This window comes from Marmota marmota, unplaced genomic scaffold (assembly GCF_001458135.2).
Source record: "Marmota marmota marmota unplaced genomic scaffold, marMar, whole genome shotgun sequence".
Taxonomy (NCBI): Eukaryota; Metazoa; Chordata; class Mammalia; order Rodentia; family Sciuridae; genus Marmota; species Marmota marmota.
In genome coordinates, this window is record NW_026000221.1 from 12,582,156 (window position 1) to 12,602,332 (window position 20,177).

The 20,177-nt window shown below is 31.4% G+C and overlaps 1 long non-coding RNA gene across 1 annotated transcript; it reads left to right on the forward strand.

Annotated features, from left to right (window-relative positions):
* Positions 1-6,301: 6,301 nt before the first annotated feature.
* LOC125612939 lies at positions 6,302-19,031 on the forward strand. Its single transcript, XR_007343419.1, has 2 exons — positions 6,302-8,535; positions 13,233-19,031. It is a non-coding gene; the product is annotated as an uncharacterized LOC125612939 (long non-coding RNA).
* Positions 19,032-20,177: the final 1,146 nt, after the last annotated feature.

Genomic DNA, 20,177 nt, shown 5'->3' on the forward strand with positions numbered 1-20,177 from the left:
AAGGCCTTGAGTCAAGTTTTCCTTTCCTGTTTAATACTGTCCTATGTAATTTTTCTTTTGATGGTTGAAAGTCAGAATATTGAAAATGGATTTCTTAGAAAAATCCCAACCAGAGAAGTTCTGTTCACTCCAAATAAAATAGATCAAAGTATTATTATAAACAATGAGGCTGTTACATGGTTTTTAGAATCAATTTTCAAGTAAAATATAAAATTATAAGCTATTTTCACTTAATAGTTTCAGATTATTCAAAGTGGAAACTGATACAATTATAAGGATTTGTAATTCACCATTTCATTAGCAAAATTTAATATATCTCTTCTACTAAATAAAACAGACACAAAAAATATTAATATGATTATTATAAACTATAAAGTTAACAATTTTTATCATTCATCTGACAGCTAATATATTTTCTGGGTGTTTGGTTCTGACACACTCTCTACCACTGAGGTACACTCTTAGTCCTTTTTATTTTATTTTGAGAAAGAATCTTGCTAAATTCTCCAGGTTGGCCTGGAACTTGCAATCCCCTGCTTTGGTCTCCTGAGTAGATGGGATTGTAGGTATGTGCCACAATGTTCAGCTGATAATAAATATTTTTCAAAAATTTTAAAAATTTCTAGTTGTTAATAAACCTTTATTTTATTTATTTATATGCACTGTTGAGAATCAAACCCAGTGCCTCACACATGCCAAGCAAGTGTGCTACCACTGAGCCACAGCCCCAGCTCCTAACAAATACTTTTAATTGAGTAATCATCTACATAATCTACAAAACCAATTGAGTACACAGTATCTCAAGATATTTCAGAGAGTTTATGCTACACACATAAAAATATCTCTAAACAAATGAAATTAAGTCACAACAGAGTAAGAAAAAGGCTGGGAAAATCAATGAGACACTCTTATGTGATATATGAACCAAATGAGAAAAATAATAAAAAAAAACATTTAAAATTTAATTAATATGAAGTGTATTAATGAAAGTCATCTAAAGTAGTCAATAGAGAAAAATTTATTGCTCTATTTGTTTATATCCATATAACAAACAGGACAAAAACACATTCATCTTTATCACTTATGAGAGACAATAACAAGATAAAGACACCAAATAAAAGATAAATCTTTTATTTGTGGATTTGTTCTTTGAAAAGAATAATCTCAGAAATGATTAAATGATTATTCAGAGAGAGAGAGAAAGTAAATGTAGTGTGATAGAATATTATTATTTAAGGAATCAAGGTAAATTATTTATGAAATTTTCTAATGTTTTTGCAGTTCCTTCTGGGTCTTAAATTATGTCAAATCAAATATTATACATTTTCAGAAAAGAGTATCTTCTATGATTTTTGAACTTGCCTGAATTTCTGTGTTTCATCTCATGAATTCACTGGTGTATCAGTTAATACTTATTATACTGCATAAAAACAAGCCCCCCTCCCCCCAAAATGTGGCAAGATATGGAATTTAAATTAAATCACAAAACAAAAAGATCCAGGGTCAGGAAAAGCACATTTGTTCAAGAATGTCACTAAGAATATTAAAATATAAAAATTGCTCAGTGGCATTTTTTCCCCAATATATCTATCTTGTAATGAGATGTGCATAAAATACAAGAGATAAAGTCATTTGATTTACATGTTTTAATAATCTGGGTTGTTTCTTAAGAGCATAGAGCATTATAAAACTTTTCTGACAATGTCAAGAGTGATTTGTTTAAAACCTTTGAATAGGTTTTTCTAAGTTGCCTTGTGCTTTTCTAACCACTGGCTTGCATCTTAAAATAAAAAAACTTGACAACACTAAGATTACATATATATGTATATTTGTGTATATATATATATACACACACATATATGCACATAAATACATAATTTTAATCATTTACTTTTTCATTTCAGAACTAAGGTTTCTACATTGTGAGAACCTCCATGGTCCACGGGTGGGGTGGGGAGGGTGGTGTGAAGATATATATAAATTAGTCCAACACTGAACTATGTTTAAACTTTCAGAAAAGAATCTCATGTAGACCAACCATGAAAGGAATAAAGATGTTTTTCTGATATGATCATGACAATCAGAAATGTTTTTTCAATACCCATATTTTGGTTACTTTAGATCTATTATAGGAATTAATTTGAAAGTAAAATGATCCCTCTTTTCATCTTCCATGCACTGTAAAAAAGGTAATGGCATGGCTATGAGAATCATAAAATTATGATATTTTACTTAAAATTTTTGCTTTTCTAAATATAATTTTTTTAAAAACAAGAAGTGGTAGGTATTACTTGGTATTTATTATGCTTAAAATGCTCACTTTAAATCAAAAGTGTGTTTCACCTATTTAAAAATGGATTTAACAGGAGGCTAGGTTGTGGCTCAGCAGTAGTTCACTTGCCTAGCATGGGCAGGGCGCTGAGTTCCATACTCAGCACCACATAAATAAATAAATAAAGGTATAAAAATGTTAAAGAATGGATTTAACAATCCAAAAATTAGAGACAGTTAACCAAAATGAATAATCTGAAGGTCCTGAAGCCTCCCTAAATATCTCCTTTATTTATTAAACACTTAACTCTCCACATATTCACTCTAATAAGTGAAGGCTTTCAAAATGTCAATTTGTTTGAGAAGTTAACTAAGCATTTTTCAGTTATTATTCATGTCATTACTTTTCTGCTTTATTTTGAATTATGGATCAACAAAACAATAAGTGAATTTGAAGCATATTTTATAAGAGACCTCCTACTAATCAGTTTTCCATTACTATAGTGAAATATCTGAGTGAGATTAACTTTACAACGAAAGGAGGTTTATTTACCATACTGTTATAAAGTTTCAAAATCCAAGACCAGATGGCCCCCTTGGTTTGGCTTTCGGTAAGGGCCTAACAGCATATATTGTCCCACCCTGGTGAGAGCACCTGTGGGAGGAAGAGTTGCATATGAAAATCAGGTAGTCACAGGCTCAGGGTGTTCTAACAACCCTCTCTCAAGAATTACAAAAATACCTTAATCCATTTCAAAGGCCTGCCCCAATTGACCTAAGGACCTCTCTCTAGCCCCACCTCTTAAAGTCCCAGCTCCAGGACCCTGAGGCTTAAACTGCCAGAACATGAAGCTTTGGGTGGACATGCTCCTGTCACATTCAAACCACAGCTACATTTAGTTTGATGGCTTTGGGAAACACCCAGAAGAGTGTTGCTACAAGGATATTTAAATGGTGTAACGATGATAGGGCCCTAAGCTTTTAAAGTCCAGCAGAGGAGTCTGGGAAACTTCTGGGCAATACATACAAATACTAATATAATGGGATGGGACATACCATATATTTTTAATCTAAAATGTATTTATTTTAATAAACAACATATGCAGCTTAGTGACTCATGACAACGAAGGTTTAGTCTATAAATATTTGACATGTTAGTTGAGGGCTGGTTGACTCTCCTCTGTGTATCTTCTGATTCTGGAACCCAAACTTCAGAAATAGCACATGTATTGAACATACGATGATGAGCTACCAGAAGAGAGTGCCCAGGAACAGGCATTCAAGCAGCTGTACACTAGTTAGGAGAAACAGGAGCACACTGCCTATATTATATATTTATAGTCCATAATGCAACTGGGTACACAGTGGGTCATTAGTAGTTCTCACTTCAGAGAGAGGATTCAGGCTATGTCGACGGACCCCATCCAGTTCCCTGGCTAATGCAATATGAAGAGCATTTATTAATGAAGAGTGTCTCATGTGCTCTCTCCATGATGGGACACTATCATCTTCATGGGCACGGTTGAACTTATTTCTGAGTCCTATGGTTCCAGAAAGCAGCAACTATGAAGTAATCCCCACCCTATGTCCTGGGATAGGGTCAATGGTGATGAAGTGCCCAGCCCTTGTATATTCTCAGATAAGACCATTTCCATTCTTCCTCTTGACTCCTATAAAACTCTCAAGTAACTTTCTTATTTACTTGCCTCTGTAAAATGCAGGCCATGTCCTCTTCATTGAGATACTCTTCATAGGTAAATATTCTTCATATTGCATTAGCCTAAGTAAAATCATCTCCTTAATTTTGTCTTCAACACCAAAAAGATTAATAAATGTCAGAAAATGCAAAAATATTTCACATGTATTAGGCTATAGTCATCTTTCCCAAAGGTGACAATTTTCTAATTGAAACTGAGATAGGAATTTGAGGATACAGAAAAAGAAAGCTATATTGAGTCTCAAAAAAGATAATGCCCATGGAGAGTGAAAATGCAGGAAACATGCATGAACCTTTGAAATGTAATACAGGCAACTGGTGAGCAGCCTGGCCCATGTCCTCAGCCAAAGTTCTTGACCACAAAAGTACCATGATACATAGGCAATGTGCAAGTGCTGAAAACTGGCTTGAACTCACTTAATTTTGCCCTGACTCCATCTCTAGTCCATCCCCGAGCTAATATTATAAATATTAATACTACAGACCAAAGGGCTGCTGATTTGCTCTACAGATGACCCACATTCTCTCTTGAATATGTGTCCTATCTATGTCTCTGACTGACACATACTGAAGTATATTGCTATCACATAAGGCATGGTTCCTACTTTTCATGAGTCTCATTCGGCCTCTCTGGGATCTCTTCCATTGACAAATCAATTTTTAAAAATTTTTAATTTTTTTTAAAATAGGGATTAAGGATTTATCAATTTATAACTTCTCCAGCATTTGTGGGTTTTCATGAAAGAAAACCTTTCAATGTACCCTCGCTGATTGCTTTTCCTAGATTCTGATCCACTTCTTTAGTCATGTGTCTTTCTCTAGCCCCAGGAGACAAAACTCCACCAAGTCACCATAATCAGGATACTTCACCATGCTTACATTTGCCCCATCACAGCGCAAAACCCACTTTTTCCTTTCTATACTTATTTGTGTACAAATTTAACACTTCAATTCTGTTTTTATTATGGTCTAAGAATATGAGCTAACTCAACCATTTTCTGTTATGAGACATATTATCTCACAATATTTTAGAACACCACTAGTAACAGCGTTGCTGATGGTAGCTTCTTGCCTATGTGTGAGGACAAGATTTGTTCGGACTTTAGGAACTCTAAATCTTACAAAGTCTAACTATTACATCATATCTGGGAGAAGAGGTTTCTTATCTAGTGAGATTTTTGGAACTCATAATTAATTGCTGCCTTTCACTTTTCTGTTGCATGCTTCACGTGGTGATCTGTACTCAGGGAGTTCTAAATAGGTGTTGCTAATTGCCTGTGACACCTCACCAGAAGCATGCTAATGGAACACATGTGGTGTTCACAATGCCACTCCTACTGAAGGCTTTGCTTGCATTGCCAGGCTGTTTCCATCCCTGAGTTAACTTTCTCTTTAATTATCTCTCAAATAATAAAAATTGTTTTGAGGTTAGAACCAAAATTCTTCGATGACAAAGGATGTGAATTGAGAAATAAAAAGAAGAGCCAGTGACATTTGGAAATAGGAGCAAGCAGAGAGACTTATTCCACAGAACACCAGGTCAGAAGAGATTCTCAGTTCAACTGCCTAAGTGAGAATTTCAATTATGCTAGAAGCCATTGCTGTCACTAGAAAATGCACACCTTAGTTAAACAACCAAGAATGATTAATTAGTCTGGATGTGGATTTAAAGTACCTAAAAGGGGTGATGAGGAGATTTAGTGTCATGCTAAATCAAGGCCAAAGGCAAAAATAAAGCTGTGGGCATAGTTTGTGGAATTTTCTGTGCCTGAACAGAATGAAAATTGGAAATGATGCTACCCTTACCATTCATGGTAATGGTGATAATTCTGCAAATAGCAATTATCATGTGTTTTCAGAAGACTTCTGTGCTCAACAGAAATGACAACAGGATAGGAAAGGCAGCAGAATACAACAGACACTAGTATGGCAATATGTAAATCAATGGATGTGTAACTGATGTGATTCTGCAATCTGTATACGGGGTAAAAATGGGAGTTCATAACCCACTTGAATCAAAGTGTGAAATATGATATATCAAGAACTATGTAATTTTTTGAACAACCAACAATAAAAATTAAAAAAAAAAGAAATGACAACAATAATCTGGCCATTATAGAGATGTTGCTTCTTAAACTTCAAAAATTATATATATTAATGACATATACAGGAGTGCTGCAATATTTAGATCTAACTTAAAAATAATACTTTCCACTCCTGATATCTATTTTAAGGAAAAGATAGAAGTTGCAAGTCAACTGAGAACTATTCAACAATCACGTCTCTTTCCCTTCACCCCAGATTTAAGCACTTTATTAGAATTTGTTGGTAATTATTTTTTGGTATTGGTTATAGTTTATCACATATATGTCTGTCTAAAAATAAGTGTTAATATTTATTGGGTATAAACCGAGGAGTGGGATAGCTGGGTCAAATGTTGGTTCCATTCCAAGTTTTCTGAGGAATCTCCATATTGCTTTCCATATTGGCTACACCAATTTGCAGTCCCACCAGCAATGTATGAGAGTGCTTTTTTCCCCACATACTGACCAACACTTATTGTTGTTTGTATTCTTAATAGCTGCCATTCTGACTGGAGTGAGATGAAATCTTAGAGTAGTTTTGATTTTCATATTTACTAATCTTTACAGAAATATAGTCAGACTACATGTGACTTTCTTTAAAAACATGCTTTTATATTGTATGTTTATTTTGTAATCCAATATTTTTAGTCCTCTGTGCAAATTGTTTATTCATTACTCTTCTTATGGAAAATTGGGTTACTTATAGCTTTTGGATATAACATATTCCTGCTATGAGCAATATTTTGCAATCCTCTCAATTCACATTAATATATATAATTTCATATGTTGTGTTGATGAACATATTTTAGGTATCCTTTATTAAAAGCATAATAAAGATACACCAAGTGTATTTTCTCAAGGGTTAAATATTTATTTGGATTTAGAACACTGGAGTAAAAACAATGTCAGAATTTTTGATGTTTTCTATTTTGAAGTATTCTATCATTTTTGTGTCCTACTAAATAATATAATGTTTTACTAAATCTATTTTTCATTTTGTCTTTTTTATGAAAGCTATATTGGATTCTTTGTTGCTATCATTTTCTAAAAGTGTACTAGAATTAGAATGTTTATAAATTACTTCATTCACAGTGGTGATCCTTTAGTAGGTCCATCCAGTTCTGAGAGAGCCTTATCTATTTATTCTTTGTTTTTGTTATTGTTTTTATTTTCTCCAGAGCTCTCAGTAAATAGCAGTTGAAACTCCAGAAGCTTCTCTAAAAACAATTAGGAATCAAAAAGTAACTCTTGGTAATTAAATAAGTGAGGATGGAATACATAATTAACCAAAAAAGATCTTAGGAGGAATTTAGAGAAATTGCCTGTAAGAAATACCAGACATAGTATTTTAATACTTGTTTGGGCAGTTTAATAGTTTTAGTAACCACTTCCCAATTACTTTCAGGGTATACTAAAAATAATACTTTCAATAGAAAGTATTATTATTGTAACATCACTGTATCTTCTCTTTGCAGAAATAAATTGTGATCTTTAATGAATTTTATTTATTTTAAACTCCTCTCTCTAATCATTACCTTTCTAGGAATTCAAAAGACAAGGTGTAATTTCCATTTCAATACCAAATAAGTATTTCAAATCTCTTCTGTAAAAAACAAAATGCTAACTATTCCCAGAAAACATGCTTTCCCTCAAATATTTTACATTGTGATTGGCATCATCTCTCACCTATTTTAGAATTAGAATCCAAGTTATTCTATTTTCATTACTTTTTTCAATGCTTACATCCCCAACCATCACTAGCCCTGTCAATTCTACCTTGCAATTGTTTCTAAGGGATTTACCTCTCACAAATTCCTCGTTCCCAGTCCAAGTATCATCATCCTCTCACCAGGCAAGGAGTTGATAGGCTATACTATTTGTAATATTTTAAACATTACCCTTTTTTTCCCCAATCACTTGCATACTTATACCTTCCATTGTGCCTGGAATCTCATCTTTTTCATTTCTCCAGAAAGGGAGAATCTTATTTTTATTGGTTAGGAAGGAGAGTCAGCAAGTCTAGCTATGGTGCCTCATAGCGTAGACCATTCATGTGACTATATAGGTTCAAATTTCCCTTCAATCATTCATTATGTGGGGATCTTGGGCAAGTTTTTTAGACTCTTAAGTTTTTCCTCATTTGGAGATAAAAATTAGCACCTAATTCATTGGTTTTCTCTGAAAGTTAAAATAGTGCACTCACATCTCAATCTAGAACATGAAAATAGCCAACAAATTTTACCCTAACAGTAGATCTTTTCATTTTCTATATGTATAGGTATCCTGAACTTCTTCCTGTTTCCATTCTCTTGCTAACTGCCACACTCACATTATTCAGTGCCATCATTCCTGACCAAATCCAGATCCTGTTCCTCTTCCACAAAACTTTGAATGGCTAATTCCTCCAGCAAGCTAAACCATCATCTCGTCCAAATAAATGTTGAATTTTCTTTCTTCTTAATGGTATGTCACTTTTGTTTTGATTTTTGTGGTTTTATTTCTCTTTAATTTTTTCTTTCAATAACCTCGTAGAAGACTTAGTAGTGATAGGATAAATGCCTATGTATGCACTCCAACATAATGCTAAAACCAAGCATTTGCTACTATTTTGAATTTTTGCAATTATTTGTTATACCTCATTGGTTTAATTTTTCAATGTTTAAGTTATTAGAATGTTGAATATATCATATAATGCATATGTATGTATAGATGGAGAATGAATGTGTGTGTATATATGCATTTATACACATATACTTGTGTGAAAATTATTTGTTCTATGCTTTTCAGATTGTCTTTTAGGGCCATTACTCTATCATAAGCCTGAACGTATGGGCCCTCATTTTATTTTAATTATGTTTCCAATTCCTTCTTCCCAAATAAGCTATTCAAATTCACATAAAGTGATGTGGCTGCCATCTGTATGTAGTCATTTAGCTTACATGGATAATGCAAATTAGTAGAATTTATATTTTGCTTTTTATTTTTCCTTTCTAATCTTCAACCTGAGCTAGCAAAACTTTAAGGTTATTATAAATTATCTCAGAAATCCACCTAGATTACTTTCTATCCATTGTTGTTTTACATATAGTATCACTATTTTTACCCTTTAATGAAGTATGGCTATTACATTAATTCAGAATGATTTTACTACATCTTAGGTCAATGGATCTAAAGCAATATATTCACTGTGATAATATGTATGTTTTTATTTCCAAAAGTACAGTAAAATTTTAGGTCAAAAAAATAAGTAACTCAGCATCTCCTGGGCAGGACCTCATGACATAGATCCATTATTTGTATGTGCAATTGGATTAAGGTGCTTCATCACTTTTTTCTTAATCTATTAAAACACACGGAGGGGTCTGGAAAATAAATACTGAATTAGGATTGCCAGTAACAATCATTAATATGTAGTATTGTGAGAATTTTAGTGCCTCTCCATGTTTCAGTTTCTTTATCTCTAAAATAAAGATGACAGTAGTATTAAACTCATAGGGTAGTTATTAATATTAAAATGAATTTATCTATATAAAGTGCTTCAAAGAGTTAGTGCAAACTAGACACTACATAAGTAAAAACTGTTATCATGATCATTATTATTGCCCATTAACTTCTTAATACAAAATTTTCTTATTTGGTTTTTTAAAAATATTTTCCAATAAAATTAGATTTATATGTCTAAAACTTTGAGATTCAGTTGCAAAATAACTTTCAAGATGGCTTGTCTTTTCACTTTCTCCTTTCTTTTCCAAGTGATACTGATCAGATAAATGCATTTAAATGTGCATTAAGCAATCAGAAACAAGAGAAAGACATAAAAAGATGCCAAGTAATTGGATAGAATGCTAGAGATATTTGTCTTTCCTGGTAAAAAGGGTTTTTCAGTAAATATGAGTGTTTAATAACAGCCCTATCAGCAGTGATTTATAGTGAATGAAGTTTAGCTGACTACCAAAGACAATTTATTTCCAAGAAAACTGATATTATATTCTAAGTAGTATGCATCCTGCTCTATATTATGATATACATGGAATACACAAACATGATCTTATTCACTCTCGTAGGTTTTGAGGACTGATCATTTTTCACTCCCTCCACCCCAAATATTGGGAGTCAAACCCAGAGATTTGCATGTGTCAGGTAATTGCTGTATCACAGAGATACACCTTAGCCCAGAACTGATCATTTTTATGGTTGTTGAACATATACTTTTCATTCAACATAAAAAAAATAGTATTAAGGCAGAACCCCTTAAATCTTAAAGCCAACATTTCAGTAGACCAAGGAACCAAATAACCAGATGAATTAAATTTTTTAAAAATCAGTTAGAAATAGGTTTTACAGGATTATTAAAATAGAATAATATGACAACCTCTTCATATTGGAAGGTTAAACTTTCCTAAGGAGAAGTCATTTAAACTGATGTCTGAAAGACAAGAATGTTGGAGATTCAAAATTTTAAAGGTTTGTTCTCTGTGAGTCAGGGAGAAATTCTAAGAATTTTTCTCTATAAACATCTCTATTTTCCTCTGGAAAAATTAATTGGTAGAATCACATAGTTTCATATTATCATTTGTTCTCCACTATTTTATTTTAAGCCTGATCTATATAAGCAAAATAGATCATTTCTTTCTTCAGAGGAAGTCCACACAAGGCACTATGAATAGGCTGAGAACTTGATATTTCCCTGCCCCTGATTTGATCTCAGGGTTTTCTTCACCTGTACTTAACTTCTAACCCCACATATAAAGTGCCTAGCAGTGCTTCAAGCAACTTTCTGAAGAGATTTTTATCCATTTGGTAAAAGCAAAAGCTAGGTAAAAGAATATAATTATATAATAAGTGTTGTCAAATCTGGTAGCCTATTCAAGTCATGTAGGATACTTTTATAAATTTCTGATACCAGGTTATATAAATTAAATTAGAGCTTCTGAGGGGTAGGCCCCAAATTCCAGGAATAAATGTCATTATAGGTGATTTATCTAGCATCGATAACCATTCTCCAGTCCAGAAAATTGTATTCAATATAATTTACAATCCCATTATATGCTACTTTCTTTGTAGAAAATAAAAACATCACAATAGAATTTATGAATTATTTTTTCAGGTGAATATTATGCATGTTAAAGATGGTTAAAATAACCAAACCCAAGTGGAATAATCCAAATCTGAACCAGTTGAGGAATAAACAAAATAAAGAATAGTCATTTAATTCCTTTAGTTTCATTAATTATATTTGCCAGTAAAAAAAAAATGAAATACTTATGTATCCTAAAGTACAAATAATAAACCTGGAACATATTATCTTTAGTGTAAAAAGACAATCACTAAAGACTACATATCACTAGACACTACATAAGTAAAAACTGTTATCATGATCATTATTATTGCCCATTAACTTCTTAATACAAAATTTTCTTATTTGGTTTTTTAAAAATATTTTCCAATAAAATTAGATTTATATGTCTAAAACTTTGAGATTCAGTTGCAAAATAACTTTCAAGATGGCTTGTCTTTTCACTTTCTCCTTTCTTTTCCAAGTGATACTGATCAGATAAATGCATTTAAATGTGCATTAAGCAATCAGAAACAAGAGAAAGACATAAAAAGATGCCAAGTAATTGGATAGAATGCTAGAGATATTTGTCTTTCCTGGTAAAAAGGGTTTTTCAGTAAATATGAGTGTTTAATAACAGCCCTATCAGCAGTGATTTATAGTGAATGAAGTTTAGCTGACTACCAAAGACAATTTATTTCCAAGAAAACTGATATTATATTCTAAGTAGTATGCATCCTGCTCTATATTATGATATACATGGAATACACAAACATGATCTTATTCACTCTCATAGGTTTTGAGGACTGATCATTTTTCACTCCCTCCACCCCAAATATTGGGAGTCAAACCCAGAGATTTGCATGTGTCAGGTAATTGCTGTATCACAGAGATACACCTTAGCCCAGAACTGATCATTTTTATGGTTGTTGAACATATACTTTTCATTCAACATAAAAAAAATAGTATTAAGGCAGAACCCCTTAAATCTTAAAGCCAACATTTCAGTAGACCAAGGAACCAAATAACCAGATGAATTAAATTTTTTAAAAATCAGTTAGAAATAGGTTTTACAGGATTATTAAAATAGAATAATATGACAACCTCTTCATATTGGAAGGTTAAACTTTCCTAAGGAGAAGTCATTTAAACTGATGTCTGAAAGACAAGAATGTTGGAGATTCAAAATTTTAAAGGTTTGTTCTCTGTGAGTCAGGGAGAAATTCTAAGAATTTTTCTCTATAAACATCTCTATTTTCCTCTGGAAAAATTAATTGGTAGAATCACATAGTTTCATATTATCATTTGTTCTCCACTATTTTATTTTAAGCCTGATCTATATAAGCAAAATAGATCATTTCTTTCTTCAGAGGAAGTCCACACAAGGCACTATGAATAGGCTGAGAACTTGATATTTCCCTGCCCCTGATTTGATCTCAGGGTTTTCTTCACCTGTACTTAACTTCTAACCCCACATATAAAGTGCCTAGCAGTGCTTCAAGCAACTTTCTGAAGAGATTTTTATCCATTTGGTAAAAGCAAAAGCTAGGTAAAAGAATATAATTATATAATAAGCGTTGTCAAATCTGGTAGCCTATTCAAGTCATGTAGGATACTTTTATAAATTTCTGATACCAGGTTATATAAATTAAATTAGAGCTTCTGAGGGGTAGGCCCCAAATTCCAGGAATAAATGTCATTATAGGTGATTTATCTAGCATCGATAACCATTCTCCAGTCCAGAAAATTGTATTCAATATAATTTACAATCCCATTATATGCTACTTTCTTTGTAGAAAATAAAAACATCACAATAGAATTTATGAATTATTTTTTCAGGTGAATATTATGCATGTTAAAGATGGTTAAAATAACCAAACCCAAGTGGAATAATCCAAATCTGAACCAGTTGAGGAATAAACAAAATAAAGAATAGTCATTTAATTCCTTTAGTTTCATTAATTATATTTGCCAGTAAAAAAAAAATGAAATACTTATGTATCCTAAAGTACAAATAATAAACCTGGAACATATTATCTTTAGTGTAAAAAGACAATCACTAAAGACTACATATTATATTGTTGCATTTATTTTCAATGTCCAGGAAAGGCAAACCTTTGAAGATAAATAGCAGATTATGGTTGCCTGATGCTCTACATGGGGTGGAGAAAGGGAATGATCTCCTGTGAGCACAAATGATCCATTTGGGATAATGTAAGTTCTAAAAAGAATTTTTTTACACAATTCTATAAATATACTGAAAATCAGCATTATATTTTTCTGGCCATCAAAGGATCTCCTTCATGTAAATGATGAACAGTTTTAAATAAAAGGCATTTTCATATTTTTGGTTTTAAATTATTTTAAGGTATTACTGTCATAGAAACTATAAGTACTAGTTTACATTTCACTAGTATTTTTCTCATTAAAGTTCTAAAGGTAAAATTAATAAAAATTGGGACACATGAATACTAATACCACCTAAGCAAATTAAAAATCGGTGATCATTATAAAACACTACTTTAAACTATGATAAAAATGAGGCTAAATTTCATCTATAATACAATGACAAAATATACAGATTTAAAACTATTCTGGTTCCTATTCATTTTCCATATATGTTAATTTTACATTTTTGTGGTTGTGAGATGAGTTTTCTAAATCTAATTTATATTATATGAAGTCAGAATTTCAATTATAGTATTAATTGTTCAAAAAAAGGGATAAAATCAACTCAGAAAGTCACTAAATGATTTACTGATTATTAATTTCTCATCTATTTCTGCACTATTGAAAGATTTGTGCAAGATCTAAGTATTTCAGCTCTAAATATACATAACGATAGAATAGAATAAGCTATAAGAGAGCAAGCAAATTTTATTTGTAAGGGAAGAAATATAAGAAAACTGTTGCAAAAATGCAATAAATGTGTGTTAATGCGGTAAACATTGTAGTAAAAAATTAAAAGATCAAGTTAAGGGGCATAATCCAATGTACTGTGGGCTAATAGAGACCTATCTCACATTAAAGACCTAAAGACCAGCACAGTCCTGCTCTTCTCAATCCATGGCTAAGATTAGAGATGAGTGATTAGCTGTAGACTTTGACTAAAGAATACTTGTGATTTTTTTAACATAGAGAATGATTTGTGATAACAAAGCTAATTTATGCAGAAAATTTTTTAATATGTTATATGGAAGACATTTTTTATGATATATTCCTGGGGTTAATTATCTTTGTAATATACATTCAAATATCACTTAGAGTAAATATTTAATGATTAGGAAGTCTACAGATTCATTATGTATATGAGATTTTGCACTCTGATTATTTCTGAGATTGTATTTAGAAAGTTAAGGCAATAGTGAGATTAAATATCACATTACATATGATCCAAGGTTAGGATTCTTGAAAGAAAATTTGTGATTTGTTCAATTTTGAATCTCAAATACAGGTTAGTATATTACTTGTACAAATGTCTTTTTTCTTTATTGTCTTGAAATTACCTGCTTTGAGAATAATTGTTCATAAAAGTGCTTTTAACCTGCAAATTTCTGTTTTTCTATTAATTAAATCAGTAGGTAAGCATCTGCTAACAGCATTTTTTTAATCACATTCTGGCTAAAGTCCTAGACAAATTGTTAATATATATTTCATTTTGGTTAAGTGGCTTAACAGTTAATATTTAACTAAAATAACAGAACAGTTTGGCTTATAGAAATATGCTATGTAAGTGAGTAAGCATGTATGAGAGAGACATAATATGTATGTATGTGTGCATGTGTGTGTGTGCATAACAATGATGGGTTAGTACATATTGGGTTAGTAGGGGCTAATCACATAGATATGGAGTCTAAGTCAGATACACCTGCATAAGTTAGTTAATCCCTTCAATTATGAATTTCTTTACCTACATAGGGGAAATAAAATATTAAATGTTATTCAATGAGAGAATATTTTTAAAAATTTCAGTAGAGTATGGCATACATTAAGCTTCATATACAATTCAGCTATTAAACATTTTGAATTATTATACTAGCAGTTGTAAAGCAAAAAGAGCACACCTTATTTTAAATTACTATTGTTATTCACAGTGTAGTTTAGAGGATGGTTTCTAAAAACATGTTATTAATAATAAAGCATTTCATTCTTATTAAACATATATAATATTATAAAAAAGAAGGGGAATATTACAAATATAGTTGAAACTGTCTCTGTGATAGTGCAACCACTTCTAGATTCATGTTTACCATTTTCTTGCTTTCCATCACATTTCAAAGACATAAATTAACTGTAAAAATATATTGTTTATCTTTGTATATTTTATATCCTTTATGATGAGATCATAATATGAATCTGAAAATTATTCTTTTCCATGAAAAATTACCTCCCTGAAGTGGATTTATTTTGATATATGCAGCTAGTTCACATATTTTCACTATATGTGGTTTAATACAACCTGCACAAAATGTATGAAAGGAAATAAATGAAACATTCTCTGAAAAACTTTATGCATTTACTTTAAAAACTAATGACAAAAGGGCTGGGGTTGTGGCACAGTGGCAGAGTGCTTGCCAGGGACATGTGAGACACTGGGTTCAATTGTCAGCACCACATAAAAATAAATAAAATAAAGGTATTGTGTCCATTGACAACTAAAAATATTTTTAAAAAACCCTGACAGAAGAAACTTCTTTAATCCATTAAAGGCTAGCTACAAAAGCTTATTATACAAGTATGTTATACATTAACAACATTTCCCTGAAAATCAGTTGAATAAAAAGGTACTTTCCATGAGCACCTTTATTCAATATTATAGTGTAGAGCATTATTAGTGACATAAGATCAAAAAAGAAAAGACATAAAACTAGAGAAGAACAAAAATCAATGTCATTAATATTTTCATTCATAATCACAGTTCCAGATAATTTTTATCACTTCTTCTTGGTTTTTATTTCTACAAACCCCTATTGCACAAAGGGGCTTTTTAAAAATTATTTTTCTAATTCTACCTTTCCCTTATGTTGGTTTGGAAATTATATAGCCTGTGCCAATCACTTTGGTTGTTATCATTGGGATTTAAGCATACATTTTAATTCAATGTTTGAGGCTAGATATTTAACCATGTCTACCTTTGATCAATATATTTACATTTCTCTCAAAATTTGTAAAACCATACTAAAGCCTTAACTCTGATTTTTTTCCATTTCCCTTTATCCATTTTTGAGTTGTGTCTAGTGATTTTCATATTCTTTCATACATTTTAATATTATCTACAATCAGAATTTGCTTGAATATATTCACACACTTGTTTATTGCCCACATTTCATTCTTCCAATAATTTCTTTATTTGGTTATTTTCCTTCATTATCTAGTAAAGTATGCGAATTCTTTTACTTCAGATACATTGTAAACTCCCTCCGCTTTTGCTTGTCTGAAAATGTCTATTTAACTATTATTTCTAAAATACAGCTTTGCTAGGAACATGCTTCTGTACTAAAAGCTATGTTCAAAATTTATTTCAGTTTTTTATGTCTTAGAAAATCTGCTGTCAGCCTAATTGTCATTTTGTGGATTACGTCTTTCTTATCTGGTAGCATTTAATGTTTTTTCTCAACTGTTACTATTGGCAGTTTTACCTTGAATCATCCAAGTTTTATTTCTTTTTATTATCTCATTTGGTATTTATCAGAATTACCAAATTTAAGACTGGTATCTTTCAGCAGTTCTAATCATTTTTTTAAGGCGTTATCATAAATATTACCTGTTCTGCATTCCTTTTACTCTCCTTTATGAAAACCTAATTTAAAAATAATGCCTCATCTAGTATATTGAAAATATTACCCTTTCTTATTTGGTCTCATCTCTTTATCTGTTCCTCTTTCTGGAAAACTTATTCATATTGGTCAGCTAATTTACAAATATTTTATTAATTTTTTAATTTGCTAGAATTTCTAGTTTGTTAGATTTCTGAGTTAGTCATTATTTAATTTTTAGAAATTCAGCTGGATTCTTTCTAAATTTGTGATGGTTATAGTGATGCTTGTTTATTCATGATGTTTTTCAAATATTTGGAATATTTTATTTCTTTTTTAACTTTGTAAGAACTTTGTCTTATAATCTGATTATTTCATTATCTATATCTTCTTGTGTATATCTGATTTGTTTTTGCTAATATTATGTCATTGAACTGTGCTTCTTCATGTTTAATAATTTGAATTTTTTATTAGTACAGTTGATATTAAAATAACTGTACATATTTAATATGCACAATTTGATGAGCTTTTACATATGCAAACATATAAGTACCATCATCATAATCAGAGTAGTAAACATATTTAAGACTTGTCAATCTTTTTGTATGCGTGTTTCCTTTTCCTGTGTCTGTTATTGTGAAACAAACACTAAAAATAAAATGTTTTCTCTTAGCAAACTTTGAATTGTACAATACTATATTGTTAAATATAAGCACTGATTTCTCTAGAAATTATTCAACTAGCATAGTTGTAATAATACCTTTTGAATAATAGCACTCCATTTCTCCCACCCCCAAGCACCTAGAAACCACCATTCTAGCTTCTACTTTTATGAGTTTGAGTGTTTTAAATACTTCATATAAGAAGAATCATGCAATATTTGTCCTTCTATGACTGGTCAATTTTCACTTGGAATAATGTCCTTCAATTTCATGCATACTCTTACAAATGCAGAATTTCCGTCTTCTTTAAGACTGAATATCAGTCCACTGTGTGGTGTATGTGTTTGTGTGTGTGTGTGTGTGTGTGTATTTGCTTTATTCATTTGTTGATGTATTGTGGTGTTGCTTCTATATTTTGATTATGTACTGTGAATAGTTTTGCAATGACATTGGAATTCAGGTGTCTCTGGTTCGGTTCCTTTGAATATAAATCAAGTAGTGAGATTATTGAATCTTATTGTAGTTCTATTTTTAATTTTTGAGGAGTTTTTATACTGTTTTCCATAGCTTCTATACCATTTTACATCCGCATCACAGTGTGTAAGGATTTTGATTTATCCACAATCTCATCAACACTTATTGTCTTTGTATTTTAATAATATTCATCCTAACTGATGTAAAGTTGTATCTCTTTGTAGTTTTGATTTGCATTTTCCAGATAATTATGTCCCTAATTATATTTTAATGTATCTGTTGGCTATTTGCATGTCTTCTTTGGAGAAATGTCTTTGAAAATATTTGCCCATTTTTAATTAGGTTATTCTTTTTTAAAATATTGAGTTGGTAATTCCTTAACACTTTGAAAATTAATCCCTTATTAGCTATGTTGTTTCTAAGACATAGAGTGGTTTTCTCATTCTGTTGATCATTTCCATGGTTGTGCAGATACTTTTCAGTTTGTTTTGGTCTCACTTATCTGTTCTTCTTATTTTTTTATTGTATTTGTGGTATCATATCCAAAAAATTGTTGCCAAGACTAATGTTAAGAAAGGCTTCTCCTGTGTTTTTTTCTAGAACTTTCAAGTCCTGCATTTGACTCTTCAATTTTTAGTTGATTTTTGTGTATGGTATAAGGTAGGGGAACAATTTCAATTTTACATGTAAACATCCCATTTTCCCAGAACCCTTTGTTGAAGAGACTGTCTTTTAACAATTATGTAGTCATACCAAACTTATGAAAGATCTGTTGTCTATACTGTTTGAGAACTCATAATCCTTAAAATTCAATCTGTTGGAATTATCTAAGGAATGGGTTATGGTCTGTTTCTCCAAATAAAATTCATATTTTTATCTGGCAACTGCCTAGAAACACTACCCAACACAGACCAATTAAAACAGTTCCATTGTTATTCCTTTTTTTTTTTTTTTTTGCTTTTGTTGTTCTGTTTGGCTTATTTTTAAAAAATAACTATAGAATGAATCATACACTCTAAATGGAATGGGAACAAATTAGTTGTTTCAAGATAAATTCTTCCCCTTTATTGTGCTCTGCCATAGCTAGATCTGAGACATTATGTGCATTAACAGTTAAGCAGATTTTATTCCATTGAATGAAATAGTAATTGCTATAGAGCTATTATTGATCTAGAGCAAAATATTTGATTTTACAAATATTTCTCATAAATGTATGGCACATATTTATGGACAAAACTTCCCAGCAGTGTCCTTACTAACACTTTAAAAAGGAATTTGCAGAGGAAGAATTGTGCTTTGTGTAGAAATGAGCACAAACTTTTTTATTACAAATTTATTTTCTCTAAAGACTCTCTGTCCTACTCTGGTCTCCCTGTCTGTAGCTCTCAGCTTTATCAGCTGCAATTCCTACATCTCTTCCACTGCCAGAATTTTTAATTAAGAATAATACAAAATATAGATCTTGTCGGGGTTATACTGTACACTACAAGTCATGCATCAATGCACTTGTTCTGAACACATGCTGTTTTTTCAGGTAATTATGTTCCTTCAATTCTGAGATGACCTTGATATTAATAACCATCATAAATTGATATCAGCTCTAGGACCTTAAAAAATTACCTCTTCTTTTCAGTAAACAAAGACATATTAGGCTTAATGTCAAATTCTGTTATGGTAAAAATGAAAAACTCAAGTCTTAGAAGATAAAATTCTACACAAATATGCTGAACATACTCCCAAGCCTTGGATTTTATCTGTTCTTACTATAGCCTTATGAGGGGCTTATTGTTATATCTAATTAGGTGAATCTTTAAGAAGCAGTTTTCAATTCTGGAGATAAGCTTTTTGTTAAAGTCATTTCCTATTAAGAGGCTGAGGCTCAGGAATTTAATTCTGAGGCTAAATAGCTGCAAAGTCAGAGCTCCAATTCCCTCAATTACACAGGGCAATCTTCTTTAATGCAAAAGTCTCCATGTAAATAGAAGAGAGATGAGTGGAATAGAGGAGGGTATTAGGGACAGGAAGAAAAGATGGTGTTCTAGTCAGCTTTTTCCACTCCTGTGACTAAAGGATCTGACCAGGACAAGTATAGAGGAGGAAAAGTTTATTTGAGGGATCACATTTTCAGAGGTCTTAGTCCATAGAAGGCCAGCTTCA